Genomic DNA, 16,853 nt, shown 5'->3' on the forward strand with positions numbered 1-16,853 from the left:
CTACTCTATGTTGCCATGCTGCCACAGAGAGGAGTATTCGTTTTGGGACAAGTTAAACACAGCACCTCTTATCTTTCAGAGGGGAGGAGAGCAGGTGTGCATCTGAGGGAAAAATCACCTGGGTTCAGTTCTCAGCTGTTGTCTTTTTTTTTTTTTTTTTTTTTTGAAGTTTTGCCAGCTGCAAACTTGGCCTCATGTGTGGTAGCTGAGATGAAATCAGGAAAATAGACACTGACACCTAATTACTATTCTTTACGAGGCAACTGTGCAACCGAGCGAAAATATAAAGCAAGTCATACAGCGAAACAGAAGCTCTTTAATTATAGTGCTGCTGGCATTATAGCATAACACATGGATTTCAGCTTATGGGGTGGGAGAAGAACATGCTTCAGATATATCTTTATTATGTGATTTTTCTTTGCAGCCTGTGACCTCTTCATAGCTTTCTATCAGATTCTGTCTCTGCGAGGGACAAAAGCACTGAGCATGATTAATGACTCTCCTTTCCTTTTTGACGTAGTGGTGACAGGGAATAAGGCTAAGTGCAATTAGGCAATTTCATTAATGAATGAAACCATTAAGGAAATAATGAAGAGAGGGAGTCTTGGTTCAGGGGGGTGTAACCCGCAAAGTTGGCTGAGATTGGGAATGCCATTTAAAGAGGGCAGGCTTCATCCAGCTGACATCTCATGGAAGCAATTAGGTGGTAGCTCAGTGGGGGATGAAGAAGCTGGTGCAGCAGGGATGAGTGGGCATAGATGGATGAACAAGGAAACGGCTTGGGTAGAGATTTACAGCTCATGTGAGTAGGCGTCACTCCATTCAAACCTCCAGCAGAGGATCAGGCCATTGATTGTGCACAGTTCCACTGCAAATTTTTTAGCTGAGAATGGGCTCCTTGGATTAGAGATGCCGAAGACATCAAGCAGCCTGTCTACTCCTTCTAATCCTGCCTCATCACCTGTAATTTTTCATTGCCATATTGCTTCTGGGCATCCTGTTATTGGCTGGAAGCAGAAGTGCCCCAATATTACCAAATAGGCTCTTCTCCTTGGATTTCTGGCTTCACCCAGTACCCTATTCATGGGAGATGCCAGCCCAGTTTTAAAAAGTCCAAGGACTTGGGTAGTTCAGATCAGGTTTGGACAAACAGAGCACAGTTGCCAACTTTCACTTGGTAAATAAGCACCCTGACTTTCACAATAAACCAGAAATCAAGATAATCCCATTTCAAAACAAGCCAATCCCTAAGAACCCCAAAACTCTATGTGACTAGATCCCCCCGGTGTGCAGTCTGGGACTGTGGTGGGCCTGCTGTGCACCCCGACTCTCTCCCCCCCTTGCCCCTGCTTGCTGAGAGCGGATACAAAAAAAAGTAGTAACAAGTAACAAGCTACGAGCCAACCAAGCAACAAGCAACTCAAGCCAAAAACAAGCCAAATTTCAGAGGGTTTTTCCCCACAGGTTTGGAGTGTCTGACAGAGGCTTTGGGGTCTTTTATCTGAAGCAAAGATTCTGAGATTTGCCCATCCAAACAGAACGATACAGGAGGAGTTGGGAAACTTTTTTTTGGTAAAATTAAGTTAATTAGAATATTCATAAAGAGGCTAGAAGGAAAGAGGAGTTTCCCCTTTGTTAAAAATTAACCATTCCAGTCTGAGCAGCTCTGGCCAGACTGGCCCATGCAGTTTGTGTCATGTATCTGTAAGCACCATAGTTATTCCATTCAGCCCCAGGCTCCGTGTGCAAGCTGGATTTACATGCTGAAGGAGGAGGAGGAGAAGAGGGGTATTATTACATCCTAAACCCCCATCACCTCTAATGGGAACCGGACAGAAAAGATGCTAATGCTGTTCTCGCCAATTCATGAGGCATCCCTCAGACCTCTATGCAATCCAGCTTTGCTGTGCATCAGAGAAGGGATAACTGCCCAGATTTGCTGACTACATTTGCCACATAGAAAAAAGCCAAAATTGAATTATCCAACTTGCGTCCCTGCTTGCAGACACCTGCTCTAATACCCGGGTTCTTGTCCTTCTGTTATGTTTACTATCTGGCTATCAGTGTGTTATTACGTTGCTCCCATAAGTAGCTATCTCCCTTTCCCATATTGCCCTCTGTTTTACGTCAGGGTTCCTCTCTCCGTCTCCAGCCCACTACCAGTACTAATCTTGCTACCATATTTTGGGCAAAGAGCCCAAATGAACTGGGTTTGATTCTGACTTTGTCCTGAGATACAGCAGATCTGTGAGCCCTAGACCCTACTCTCCCTATATTGTAACATTACTGGGCTCAAAGGGAAATCAAGTGATTGCTTGCTCTGGGTACTTTTGAAGGGTAGGATCGTACCTTGCCCCACACACTCATGCAAGGAAATAATGAGCCATAAGTCAGCTCCTTATACACCTGCATCATGAGTCACAGAGAGGGGCCACTACCTCCCCCCATGTGATGGGTCAGGGAGTGAGCATTGAGGGGCATGCAACCAGCACAGCTGAACCAGCATGGGAAAGGGAAGCAAGCAGCAGCCGGCCAGCAGCTGTCATAGCTTCCTTTCCCCATGGAGCAAGAAGGAAGCAGAGACTGAATTGTGACTGAGCCATAACTCATTCACTGATCTATTTCTGAAGCAGTGCAATTACATGCTGGCCCTTACGCAGGGCAACTTGTATTGTTACAATTAAGCCCCAGTAAAGTGTAGTAATATTATAGTGAAAGCCTCCTAACAGCAAGCTAGGGATTACTGTACTAGGGCTTTGTTACCTGCAGCAGGATGCCTAAGCTCAGGGACAGGTGTCTTGACTAGTTCAGATCAGTATCAAATGGAGAGTCAAGTGCAATGAAGCCAAGAACCAATCATGAATTACCCTTGTGGAAGATGGATCTTGGTACCAAGTTCTACTCTCTGCCACTTTGGTGAAAATCCAGAGTAACTACTGATTTCAATGGCACTACTCTTGATTTGTCTGGGTGTAAACTGAGAGCAGACTACACCCCAACATAACCACACACTGAATAGAACACCTACAGTCATAGAGCCAAGCTGAAATGTAACTGATAAAAAGCACAGAGGAAAAGATAACAGAGGTGACAAAGAAACGAAATGAAAGGGGGTGCCTGCTGCCTGCCTACCACGTAAATGCATCATGGAAATGAATATGATTGCATTTCTTATTGAGTACTAAATATTCAGTAATAAGCACAGGGAAAGAAGAGCAAACAAGTCATAAACATTACAATGCTAACTAAACTGAGAGTGCTTAGTCATCTATTTCTAAAAAGTCAGAGCAGTCCACTGAGGTTATAAACCAGTTTTTAAACCTAGCAGAGTTGTGGGCTTCATCAGAAGGAAAGTTTGGACAGCTGGCCGTCACTCCAGGCATGTAACTACTACTTTATCATGCTGTACTACCAAGTGATTTCTATGGGTTTATTTTACTTGCAAGTAAACTAATTATTAACTCTAATTAATCTTTGTAAAATGCTCTGAGATGGTTGGATAAGAGGCATGACAGGAGTGGAAAGTAGTATTAGTAAGGAGAATAAAGACTACTATATAGCTAGACAACAACAATCTATATGAATCAGAAGACTACTGATGCTGGAATTATGTTCAAGTAACATTGAAGCGCCATTATAACTAGAGAAAGGCAAATAGAAGAAGAAATTCAAACCTTGTTGGATATGGATCCCCAGGTACAAATCTATTCCTACGGCTATAGGTCCAAGCTGACCTAACTGTTTGGAAAACTGGATTCAGTTTAGCTAACATCTCCACCTGCTTTTTTAATAAAAAATTTGTCATTTCAATTAGGTCAACTGAAATTGCACGTTGATTTTTTTTTTTTTTAAAAAAAACCAGCTCTAAAGTTCTGGGTCAGATCCAAACCCTTTCCAGTTCTAGGGACTTATTCACCACTGTGTTACTCCAGTGGAATTACACAAGTGTAACACTTACATCTGTGGTGCTAGAGTTCAGATGCAGATGAAATCTTGCGATCAAGGTTTTTCCCTCATGAGATCCTGGCTCCGAATGGAGGAAATGTTAGGAGAACAGCTGAACTGGTGAGTGTCGTCTCTATTCCAGATGGCAGGCTTCACAATCAATGTTCTGGTGAGGTTACAACAATTTGGGGTTGAAATCTCACAAAACTTTTGCATTATCCAACCCAAACCTGAAATCTAGCCTGGCTTCAGCCTTAAACCTGATTGTGGGAGGCAGCATTTAATGTACTAGCCTGGAACTTGGGAGACTTTCATTTAAGTCCCTGCTCTGCCATGGATTTCTACGTGACTGTGAGCAAGTCACTTAACCTCTCCGTGCCTCAGTTTCCCCATCTATACAATGGGGATAATAGCACTGCCCTGCCTCACTAGAGGGCTGTCAGGGGAAATACATGCAATGATTTAGAGGCGTTCAGGAAATGTGGTAATGGGGGCCTGTAGCGGGGTGGTCACCCGCTCTGGGCCTGAAAGGGTTACAGCCAGCCCTGGGAGAGGGCTTGGGCTGTGAGCCAAAGGCTAGGCTGATGGGGAAGGCAGCCACAGCTGGGACCAGGCCCCAATCAGGCCACAGCTGGTCCTATAAAAGGCTGTGAGCCAGGAGCTCAGGCAATCTCTGCTATCTGCAATCTAGCGGTGGAGAGAGATGGGGCTGGCTGCTTGGGAGCTCACCAGGGTATCTAGAGAGGAGCAGGGCTGGGGAAAGGCCAGAGGAGCTGGGGAGCTCCAGGCTGGAAAACCCCCAGCCTGCATGCCTTGCTGAAGGCCTAGAGCAGGTACTGGGGTTGCAGAGGGGCAGCGCAAGGTTAGGCAAAGGCAGCAGGTCCAAACCCTCTTTGCTGATGATGAGTGGTACGGACTGCGGTCTGCCCCTGTGTATTGGGCCTAGATGAGGCCTGGCAGTAACTGCTGAGGCAAGGTGGGGATAGAGGGTGGGGATTCCCCAGGGAGGGGAGACCCAGCCTGCAGGGGTATTGCAGGGAACAGAACCCTGATGTAGAGGGGCACCGGGGTCTGGGAGGGAGATGGGGCCTGAAATAAGTGGGACACCGGCCTGCAGAGGGCGCTCCGGAGAGCCTGGAGAGCTAATTCCCAGGACGACCAGCAGGAGGTGCTGCACTGGTGAGTCTCACCCTGCTACAGGGCCATATAAATGCTATGAATAGACAGAAACCAAAGTCAAACTAGATCCAGATTGGAATCATGCCATCCCTGGGTACAACCACTGACCTCAATGTGCATCTGCCTCCCTCTAAAATAGTTCTGATATGAACACTTTGTTTTTCCAGGCTTCCACACTTGTTCCTTTATTATAGTGGCAACTGTGATTGGCATTTCTGTCTCAACATTTGCGCAGACACACATACACAAGCTGAAGATGAACGATGTAGGTGGCTATTTGCTGATTTCTGCAAAGTAACAGTCACTGCAGACAGGTTTTCATTTTTAGAAAGGTCATTTTCACCCACCTTCCCGTGGGAGATAGCAAATTCACACTATTAAATGGTTCCTTTAAAAAGCTCCTTCAATGCTCAGGAAAGAGAGAAAGAGCCCTGCCTAACAGGCTGGTTGTATATTCAGAACTTTGGAGGGGACTATGCTACCCAGACCCGTATACAGAAGCAGGATAGAGCTACCTCCAGATCATCCTTCTCTCTGGAGCTCTGCACCGTGGGGATCCTCCCTTAAAAGGGATCCAGCCATCACCAGGGTTGGCTTTGGTAGCACCACTTCATCGGATAGTCTCTCAATTTCTACAAGACACAAGCTGCAAGTATGTGCCATTGCGCCCGATGCTCAGTTTGAAAGCGAGATGTGGGGAGGAATGAGAGACTCGTGCTTAAATACCAGCCAAGAGGTTGGCTTCAGGCTTCCTCTGAAGTACACTCCAAAGGCCTGGAGTGTTTGCAGAGATTAAACCCACACTGCACTAGAGATGAGAGAGGTTCCATCTGCTCTCATGGAACAGAGAAAATTTTTATTGCCCCTTTTAATTTTCACCTTTTGAAAGATGCAAAAATGTATTTCTTTCCAGCACAGCACATTTCGCTTCAGGATTGGATACAATAACAGCTGTTTCAGACAGTTTATTCTCCCACTATCTAAATGGTGGAAACCCTCTAGCAGTTTGATTCACTTTCAGATCCGTTTCCTCTGGTCCCCAGTTAACATTGATCTTAATTATGTCTCCGCTAATAAGCCTCTAAGCGTTTGTTAAACAGTCTTTCATGATCCTTAATTGAAACTCAGCACAATGCTTCACAATGTGTCTTCTGGGGTCTTGCAAACAGCTTGACAAATCGGTACATGGGGTTGGTTGATTTATTTTATTTTTTGCAGCCCTCAGAAGCTGCACTGATCAAAAGAAGAAGCTGGAGAGATTCTCTGCAAGAAAAGAACTACAACTGTATCTCTCAAACAAATCCTTGGAATCAGAGAAAAGCTGGGCTGGAAGGAACCTCAAGAAGTCATCAAGTCCAGCTCCCCTGCTGAGAATGGTGGCATTCCCCAAATGGCCAGACAAACGAATGCTCAGCACGTGTGCACATATGTACAGACAGGACTGTAGCCAACTGGTTAGATCAGCAAGCTGGTAGTTAGGATCTAAGCTCTATTGCTAATGATCCACTATGGGTAAAATTCACTCTAGTGCAGAGGTCAAACAGAGGGGCTATGCACTACCTTTGTTACACTTAAACCACCAGAAGAGTTTTGCTGGCTCAGAGCCTTAAGCTACGTCTACACCACCACTTACGTCAGCAAAAGTTCTGTCGCTCAGGGGGGTGAAGAATATCTCACTCAGGTGCTCCACTGTAAGCCCTCTAGTGTACGCATAGCCTTTGAGAATGCCTCTAAGGAAACTACACTTGCTCTGGTCACCCCGAGCTCTGTAATAGTTTGAAGACAGCAATAATATCCCATAGAGAAAGGCATCCTTATGGGGTTAGGTGTAAATATTTAAAAACTTTGCAGTTACGCGGCAAGAAACATCTACTTTAAATGGAGTCCTTATATCTTTTATAGTCTATTAAGTAATTATACCCAATGTTACCAAGATTAATGGTCAGTGTTTAGGCTGGAATGGGAAAACCCTAGTTTCGAAATTAGCAAGCTAGTGTCTTCACTGAAATGAAATGAAACGTGCAGTTGACTTTACAGAAAAGGTTGCAATGGCGTTTGCTCATTTGAGCAAGATTGAGGCATCTCCTCAGATAGGAACTGTTGGGTTGACTGTGAATTGCTCCTTTTTGTTTCCGCCTGGTCCTCTTCTTCCTCAGATTCATGAGAACATAAGAACAGCCCTATTGCATCAGGCCAGTGGTCCATCTAGCCCAGTATCCTGTCTTCTGACAGCAGCCAATTCCACATGCCCCAGAGGGAATGAACAGAACAGGGAATCATCGAGTGATCCATCCCCTGTCGCCCAGTCCCAACTTCTGGCAGTCAGAGGCTAAGGACATCCAAAGTATGGAGTTTGTGACAACTACTTAAAGATGGGAACTCAGAAGAGGAAGGAAGATCCTGGAGAGTGAAATAAGGGAATATCAGGCTGAGGCACCCACAGAGCGCTCAGCACCCATAAAGATCAGGGAGATCCCCAGAGGTAAACTGCTGGTGAAAGGAAGCAGCAGGCAAATCCTGCTGGGGAAGAAGTGGTTTAAAAGAATCTCTGCTGGGGCTCGGAAACAGAGGATTTCTGGTGAGCCCAAGAGAGTCAGAAGAAGTACACATTTGGACATTTGTGAACTTTAAATTGGACCGTTAGTTAACCCAGGAGAAGGGTGAACTATTGTGACTTGGCCAGAGGGCTGAGACCCAGAGAGGGAGTCGGGAGAAGATGCTGGCTGGGACTGGCCACTGCGCGGCCAAGAAAGTGGCTACCAGGAGGAGGGGGATGAGAGGACTGGGTGCAGGCACAAGGGGGTGACCTAGAGGTGAGCACAGGTGCTTACATCCCCTTAAAACAGAAAAACTGGCTTCCATCCTGTGCTATTCCAAACTCATTTCCCCATTCTATCCTTCTCCCTTTCTTTGCTCCATGCCGACTCTCTTCCTCTGCAACTTCTGCCGTCTCTTATACCCCCCTCCTCTCATCTCTTGCTGCTTTAGCTTCCTCCCTCTGCGTTCCCTTCCTGGGAGTTATATTAGTAATGCACCTTGAGCAATTGAAGAATCAAACTCCTTTCCATTCTGCTGCTGGAGACTTGTTAGTTCCCAACATCAAGTATGAGGATTTGCAAAGGACATCAGTAGAACAATCAGTATCTTGGGGCCCAGTTCTGCTGCATATAAGGGCACCTGGCAAGAGCGTCCCACTTCGGCACAGCAGCCCAGCCACATGCTACTTGTTGCAGGATCAGGGCTTTCATTATCAGGAAATTTAAGGCCACATTTCAAGTTTCAAGCCTCTACATTATCATAATGACTGTCAAAATGTTAATGTATCATATTTAATTAGCAAGTTTAAGAAAGCTTTTAATGCATCAATTAGCCGAGAAGACAGCATAATGACCTTTTGAGCGAACAACTGTCTTGGGCATTCCATTTCAGAATAAATGGTTCTCCCTGGTAGGGAAAAATAATGAGGGGTCTGTAGTTGGGATAGCTACAGTCTCTACAGTAAACAAAAATACCATGTAGGCCGCTAGCCTGTCTCTTCAGTCCGGGAAGGATTAAACACCACACCCAGAATCTGCTCAGGCCCTTTCTTCAGGGGACCATTTACTGGCCGCACAATCTTTAGAAAAATCCCAAAATAACATAAATCCAACGGTCCCCTGCTCTGAGCTCTTTCCCAGTCCTCCAACACACCATCTGTCCCCCAGCCACATGAGTCTACCTGCTTTAAATAGCTCATCTTCTCAATCTGAGCGCTCGCAGCCTTTATAGGAATCAGGTGCTCATCAGGCAATCACTGGGCCCTGATCCTCAAATCACCAGGGCCCAGATCAGTCCTCCTGGGACAGGGTTGGGACTCACCACCACTGTGCCTCCTGCTGGCACGTCTGGGAATTAGCTTTGTCCATTGCAGGGCGCCCTCTGCCGGTGGTGTCCCATCCGTCTCTCGCCATCTGTTGGCGTCTGGACCCGCGTTGCTCCCTGCTCGGCGACGTCTGCTCCAGGACACTGCCCTCCGGCAGCGCCCACTGCTCCAGTCTCACCCCCTTCCAGGGGCTTGGTATTAACAGCAGTCCACGTTCTGCACCTGCTGTAGTGGCCGGCTGCAGCCTCTAAGTCTCGCCCCTTGTTGCAGGGACCAGCCACAGCCTGGATCAGGCCACGCTCCTCTTCAGCCAGGTGTAGCACAAGGGGAAGGGGGGACCCAGGCCCATCTGCTACTCTGGGTCCCAACCCAGGGACCCTCTAGCAACAGCCTCTCTGCCCTCCTTCTCTCCCCTTGCCCTGCCATTGTCCCTGGGCCACTTCTCCTTCGGCCCTACGCACCTGCCTGGCCTAGGCCGGCAGCCTGGGGTTTTCCTTGGCTTGTGCTCCCCAGCTCCTTCTGCCCTTCCCCAGCACTGCTCTGCCCAAGATGCTACCTTCCAGCTCAGGAGTCAGTCCTCCTCCCTTGACCACCAAAGAGAGATTACGCTGCTCTTTGCTAGGCAGCCTTTATATAGGGCCTATGCCGGCCCTGATTGGCTCCCCCCAGGCCTTCTCTGATTGGCTGCTGTGGGTGTGCGCAGCCTCTCTGGCCTTGTTCAGCCCTTCTTCTCAGGGGGTGGGGCACTGCCCCACCACACCTCCCCATTGATTTGAATGGGAGTTGGGTGCCTAAATACTTTTGAGGCTCTGGTCCTTTCCCAGCTGGGTCTGATCATCTCCTCTACCAGCCGACGCCCCTGGATGCCCAGCACCTGAAACCACCTCTCCTCCTGCTTGATCCACCGCTGGTCCCGCCCAGGCCCAAGAGACACCTCCCCTACAATGCCCAGACGAGCGAGGGAGCCCCGCCCTTGCTGTTAACAATCCGGCAGAGCCTATGGAGGAGGGTGCAGCAAAGACATTACCGGGCATAGGAGAGGGCCCGCCCCAAGGTGAACCCCCCCCGTCATGCTGTCTCACCATTACCCCCCCGAACTCCTGAACCATCGCCTCTGCCCCCCGACATGACCCCTGCCCCCAGACGATGCTATGCTATGGATAGCTATGGATGCTATGGAGGGCTGGACCCTAGTCCAGGGGAAGCGAGGCAAGCGGAAGGCTTGAGCTCCGCTGCACCCATCCGATGCGGAGGCCCCCCGGAAGACCAGGAAGGGAGGCACTGACACTGAGCCTTCCACTATGCCCACGAGTGAGATCCATCCGCCGGTGTCGGGGATGGGAAGACAAAATAGCATTGGAAGGTAGGATCTCCCCTCCACGGGAGACCCTCCCCTCTGAGACCCCTGAGGAAGCCCCTTCTGCCCGAATATCACCCGAACCCCCCGCGAACCCCGAAGCGATCATCGAAGCAGGCGCCAGAGGGGAGACCCCCAGGGTGGCAGAAGACAACCTGTCCTCCATGTATGAGGAGATCGAGGCCCTAGGTTTGACCCCGGTCACCCAGGGAGAGGATGACCTACTGCCGGCTGGCCTCAATCTGGGCAACCTCACCCCAGTCCCCTTTTCCCCATGCTCCCTCCCCCTAACCGCCTTCCCGGGCGGGCACCCTAGAGAAGGTGGTCCACCACCTAATGCCGTGGCTGCCAAATCCACCACAGAGCCTGCGCCTAGCATCACTGGGAGCCCCCCTCCCCCCCCTTAACCCTCGAATCTGCTCGGGAGGCGCCACCTCTCAGCTGCTTGCCTCCCGAAGCCCAGAGCCTCGCCTCTGCCCCCGCCCCCACCCCTGTCCCTGCCCAATCCGCCTCCTCCTGCAATGCTATTGCCACCCCGGGGTTATTTCTTTCCCGTTTTTTGCGGATCCCCCCCAAGGAGCAGCCTTTGCATTTTCCTGCCGCGACCTATTAGAAGCTGCAGTTTTCCCTCCGCCATCCCCTTCTACCCCAAGGCTTGAGATGGACCTAATAACTTTAGCCTGTCAGACGCCCTGTCGGTGGTCCGCACCCTGCCTGCCCACCTCAGCGGACCACGAGGCTGCACCAAGGGCCCCACCAGGGAATAACCGGGAAATCGCAGCCCCACCCCCCCATGAGCTGCGGAAAGCATTGCGGGAGTTTTTAGAAGACATCCGTGGCTCCCGCAACAGGGTACAGCTAGCTCTCCAGCTATGGGGGGACTTAGATCAAATCCTCCAGGCCACAAGGACCCTTATAAAGGAGGGTAGAGGGAAAGGAAGGCACGGTGCCGCGGCCTACGGGCGGGCCCACAGCTGCCGTGATGATTTACTGACTTATGGGATGGGTCATGGAACGTTGTGTGACCCGCTGGGGGCCGCGAACACCCCCGCCAACAGGGAAACCCCACCCCCCCAGCCCTCTGCGTGACGCCTCTCATTATCGCAACTTTGAACACGAGGGGCTGTAGGATGGCTCTCCGCAGGTCCCAGGTGCTCTCTTACCTTCGGGAGGGGGGGTACTTTGTGGTTTTCCTGCAGGAGACCCATACGGATCCGACCGCCGAGGACAGCTGGCGGCTGGAGTGGGGGGACAGGGTCTACTTTAGCCACTTCACGATTCGACAAGCTGGAGTGGCGACCCTGTTCTCCCCCAACCTACGGCCCGAGGTGCTAGGGGTCACTGAGGCCGTGCCGGGCCACCTGCTGCATCTCCGAGTCTGTATGGAGGGGCTCGTGGTCAACCTTGTTAACATCTATGCCCCGACAACGAGCCCGAAGCGGTCGCAATTCTATCAGTGGGTGTCCGACTTCCTTGTCACCCTAGATTCTCACGAGTGCCTAGTCCTGGGAGGGGACATTAACACCACCCTCGAGGAGCAGGACCACTCAGGGGCCGAGCTGAGCCCGGACGCCGCGAACATTCTCTGAGGAATAGTCGAACATCACTCCCTAGTGGACGTCTGGCGTGAAAACCACCCAGATGACACTTCCACATTTACCTTTGTCCGGGTGGAAGCCCATCGGTCGAGCCACTCCCAGTTGGACCGCATTTATTTATCACGCTTCCATCTCTCACGAGCCCACTCCTCCAGCATTCGGCTGGCCCCATTTTCTGACCATCATCTAGCCACCATGACAGCCTCCCTCTGTGCGGAGAGGCCGGGGCCGGCCTACTGGCATTTTAACAACAGCCTGTTGGAGGATGAGGGCTTCGTGATGTCCTTCCGGGAATTCTGGCTGGCCTGGCGAGGGCAGTGGTGTGCCTTTCCCTCGGCGTGGCAATGGTGGGGCCTGGGGAAGGTGCGCGCCAAACTCTTCTGCCGTGACTACACCCGGGGCACCAGCCGACGGAGAAATGCAGCGATAGGGCAGTTGGAACGGGAGGTCTTAGAGATGGAGAGGCATCTGGCCGCCAGCCCCGAGGACCCGTTCCTCTGCGGAGCATGCCGGGAGAAGCGGGAGGAGCTCCGGGCCCTCGAGGACCATCGCGCCCGAGGTGCCTTTGTTCAATCTCGCATCCATCTCCTTCGGGAGATGGATTGCGGCTCCCGTTTCTTCTACGCCCTGGAGAAAACAAGGGGGGCCAAGAAACACGTCACCTGCCTTCTAGCAGAAGATGGCACCCCCCTCAAGATCCGGTGGAGATGTGTGGGAGGGCCCGTGACTTCTACACAAGACTTTTCTCCCCTGATCCGACTGATCCTGGCGCTTGCAGGGTGCTCTGGGAGGAACTCCCCACGGTCAGCGTGGGCGACCGAGACCGATTAGAGCTGCCTCTCACCCTGGCCAAGTTCTCGGAAGCCCTCCGTCGCATGCCCACCAATAAATCTCCTGGCATGGACGGGCTGACCGTGGAGTTCTACCGCGCGTTCTGGGACATCCTTGGCCCAGACCTAGCCACTGTCTGGGCTGAGTCTTTGCAGGGCGAGGTCCTCCCTCTTTCGTGCAGGCGAGCGGTTGTTGCCGAAGAAGGGGGACCTCCGCAATTTACGAAATTAGCGTCCCGTCTCGCTCCTTAGCACGGACTACAAAATCGTAGCGAAAGCAATCTCACTGCGGCTAGGGTCCGTGATGGCGGACGTGATCCACCCAGACCAGACCTACACTGTCCCGGGCCGCAGCATTTTTGACAACCTATTTCTAGTCCGAGACCTTTTGGAACTCAGGCGTAGAGACGGTCTGTCGTTCGCCCTCCTGTCTCTCGATCAGGAGAAGGCGTTCGATAGAGTGGACCATGGGTACCTCCTGGGCACTCTGCAGGCGTTTGGATTCGGACCTCAGTTTGTGAGTTTTCTCCGGGTGCTGTACGCTTCCGCGGAGTGTCTGGTTAGGCTCAATTGGGCCCTGACCGAACCGGTCAGCTTCGGGCGAGGAGTACGGCAGGGGTGCCCACTCTCGGGCCAGCTGTACTCTCTGGCGATCGAGCCCTTCCTCTGTCTCCTCCGAAGGAGGTTGACAGGGTTGGTGCTGCGGGAGCCGGATCTGCAGCTGGTCCTGTCGGCATACGCCGATGACGTGCTCCTCATGGTCCAGGACCCGGGCGACTTGGTGCGGGTGGAGGCTTGCCAGGCCATCTATTCGGCAGCCTGCTCCGCCTGAGTCAACTGGGTCAAGAGCTCTGGCTTGGCAGTGGGGGACTGGCGGCAGGTGAGCTCCCTCCCACCCGCGCTTTAGACCATTCGGTGGAGCGCAGGTCCTCTGCTCTACCTAGGTGTTTACCTTTCTGCCACGCACCCTTCTCCGCCGGAGAATTGGCAAAATTTAGATGGCAGGGTGATAGAGCGGCTCCGGAAACGGACGAGGCTACTCCGATGTCTCTCCCTCCGAGGGAGAGCGCTGGTGCTTAACCAACTAGTCCTGTCCACGCTCTGGTACCGGCTCAACACCCTGGTCCCAGCCCCGGGTTTCCTGACCAACCTCCGGACATCGATTCTGGGGTTCTTTTGGTCAGAAATACACTGGGCCCCTGTTGGGGTTCTTCATCTACCCCTGAAGGAAGGAGGGCAGGGCCTGAAGTGTCTGCACACTCAGGTCTGTGTCTTCCGCCTCCAGGCCCTGCAGAGACTCCTCTATAGTGCAGGTAGTTCGACGTGGAGCAGACTGGCGCACGCCTTCCTGCGCCGCTTCCAAGGGCTCTGATACGACCGGCAGCTCTTTTATCTCTGTCCGAGAGGTTTTCCGTGAGACCTCTCTGAGCTGCCGGTCTTCTACCAGGACCTCCTCCGGACCTGGAAACTGTTTTCAATGACCAGGTCTGCGGCGGCCACTGTGGGAGCAGATCTCCTCGCGGAACCCCTGCTACACAACCCCCAGCTCTGTGTGCAGGTGGCGGAGTCCCCCTCGGTGCACCAGAGTTTGGTCGGAAGTCACGAGAGTCGGAGACCTCCTGGACTACGACCGGGGAGACTGGCTGGATCCCCTGACGCTCGCTCGGCGCATGGGGCTCTCCAGACCTCATACCCCCTGGCGCGTACTTCAGGAGGTGAAGGCCACTTTGACGCCCGCTGCTTGGGCTTATCTTAACCGAGCCCTGCGCGAGGGCACACCCCGCCCACCCTCTACTCTAGGCTCACCGGACCTTTCAATTGGGCCCCTACCCCGTAGATCCCAACAAACCCCTCATCCTTTCACTGCGATCCAGCTGCATGAACTGCAGCCAGTCAGCTTCCAAACCGCGCCAAGGAAACATCTATACACACTCACGCTTCACACCCTTCACGCCCTCCCCCTGGTGTCCCACCCTGATACAAAGTTGCGGGACCTCCTGCCACCTTTGGAGGGTGAGCAGCCCCGGTGGGCCAGCCTGTATTCCACCTTGATCCGGAGGCCCGTCGGGGACATCAGTTGGCGGCTCCTTCACGGAGCTGTGAGCACGGGTGTGTTTTTGACGTGGTTCACCCCCATCCCAGATACTTGCCCTTTTTGCAACGTGAGGGAAACCCTGGCACACGTATATTTAGAGTGTGCCAGGCTGCAGCCCCTGTTCTGGCTCCTCACGAATATTTTATTACGCTTTTGGCTGCACTTTTCCCCTCACCTTTTCATTTACACACTCCCCATCCGTGGCCCCACAAAGTCGCGGGATCTCCTGGTTAACCTCCTCCTAGCCCTAGCTAAAACAGCCATCTATAAAACCAGAGAGAGAAGGTTGGCTAATGAAGCTTTCTGCGACTGTAGGGCCGTTTTCTGATCCTCAGTACATTCATGTATCCGGGCGGAGTTCCTCTGGGTGGCGTCCACCGACTCCCTTGACGCCTTCGAGGAGCAGTGGGTGCTGTCCGAGGTTCTCTGCTCAGTGACCCCGTCCGGTTCCCTCCGTCTGACCCTTTGATTGAGGGGGAAGAGCGAGAGACCCCAGCCCCAGCCTAGGAGGGGTCCTTTCACACGGGGGTGCACGTCCCCCCCCAAAACTGCCCACACCGCAGCCTTGCCCATCTTGTTGGGCTCTCTCAGGAGAGGAATAGTTGGTGACACTGGGCATGGCACTAGGTAACTCGAGGGGGTGGAAGACCATGAGTGTCGAGGAAGCCCCCCCGCTCTAGGCCACCAGGTAACTCAGGAGGGTGGAAGACCATGAGTGTCGAGGAAGCCCCCTGGCTCTGGGCCCAGGCAAGCCTAACACTTCTCTCCCCTGAAGGCTGCTGTGTTATACATTGCATTTGCTTTTGTTTTGTTGCATAGTTTTGTTTTATCTTTTTTGGTGATTTTTTGTAAGTGTGTTATGCAAATAAATTTTCTCCTGCTTAAAAAAAAAAATTACTCTCCTGTAGCCATCTGGCCCGACCCTGTCACAATATGTAATCCTTTGTTTCCACTATTTCTGCTTGTTCTCATTTGAATCTCTGTCCTTTGTTCAATAAACGTATACGTGTTTTCTCTATAAACAAATCTAAGTGTGGTGTGTTTGTTTTATGGTGTAATGGAAAAGCTGTGGTATACTGTTCCTTCGGGAATGAACAAGCTGGGAATTTTGAGAGTGTCCAGTGGATTAGGGGCTGGGCATTCCAGGGGCATGTGTGGAGGACTTGGGGGTTACAGTGTGCCTATCGTTAACCTGTAATGAGCGAGCAGGGCCTGTGGAGGCCTGGAAAGCAGTGCTTGTGTTGCCACGGATTGGAGGTGTTGGGGAACTGACTGACAGGAGGCAGAGAAAAGACTTCCTCACGCTAAGGGCAGGTGGTAGCGATGTGCCTCAACCCCACTTTTGAGTTAGATGTTTTATTAATTAGCCTTCTGGATAGCAGGGCTAACCCAGGGCCACCCACACTGGAAGCACAGAGCACAGGTGGCCAACACTGGAGACGCTGCCACGGAATCTGCTGTCTGTCAAAACTTCATCAAAATCGACATGTCCCCATGAAACTTTTCACTTTCGAAGAACTGACGTGTTCTGATGAAAAATGTTGCATTGAAATTTTTTCCAGCCTGCTCTACTTGAAAGCCAGAAGACATGTAAAAGGAACGCACCATTTATCATCTTTAACATTTTTTTGTGATTTTGAAGCCAATCTCAAGATTTCTGAGGGACTGGCTTATGATTTTTGGAATGCTTAGGGCCAGGCAATGCGCTAACTAGAAACTTTCCACCCCATTTGCCTTCTCAGTTCTTTGCGATCCCTACGCTTTGTGAAAGCAAAACAAATGTTAGCAAACCTGCTCCACTAGTGAAGACTAACCCACATAAATGCAAATGAAGGTGAAAACAGGCCATGTCCTGTGTCCCTCCTACCTCCATGAAATGTACAACAAAATACAGGCACAGTGCACTTTTCCTGTTTAACTCACATCATGAATATTCATCAATGCAGATCACTTGCTAAACAAAGAGACATTGAATTGCCGGGTAATG

The 16,853-nt window shown here is 51.4% G+C and overlaps 1 long non-coding RNA gene across 2 annotated transcripts; it reads right to left on the reverse strand.

The window, feature by feature from the left end:
• Positions 1–302: 302 nt before the first annotated feature.
• Positions 303–16,291, reverse strand: LOC122461957. 2 transcript variants are annotated; one of them, XR_006284241.1, is made up of 4 exons: positions 16,281–16,291; positions 13,027–13,029; positions 3,959–4,023; positions 303–1,007 (listed from the first exon to the last, which is right to left on the reverse strand). It is a non-coding gene; the product is annotated as an uncharacterized LOC122461957 (long non-coding RNA). The 2 variants fall into 2 exon arrangements; XR_006284240.1 differs by lacking the exons at positions 13,027–13,029; positions 16,281–16,291 and having other exon boundaries at positions 3,959–4,033.
• Between the last annotated feature and the right edge of the window lie 562 nt (positions 16,292–16,853).

The sequence above is a fragment of the Chelonia mydas genome, chromosome 10, assembly GCF_015237465.2.
Source record: "Chelonia mydas isolate rCheMyd1 chromosome 10, rCheMyd1.pri.v2, whole genome shotgun sequence".
Classification (NCBI taxonomy): domain Eukaryota; kingdom Metazoa; phylum Chordata; order Testudines; family Cheloniidae; genus Chelonia; species Chelonia mydas.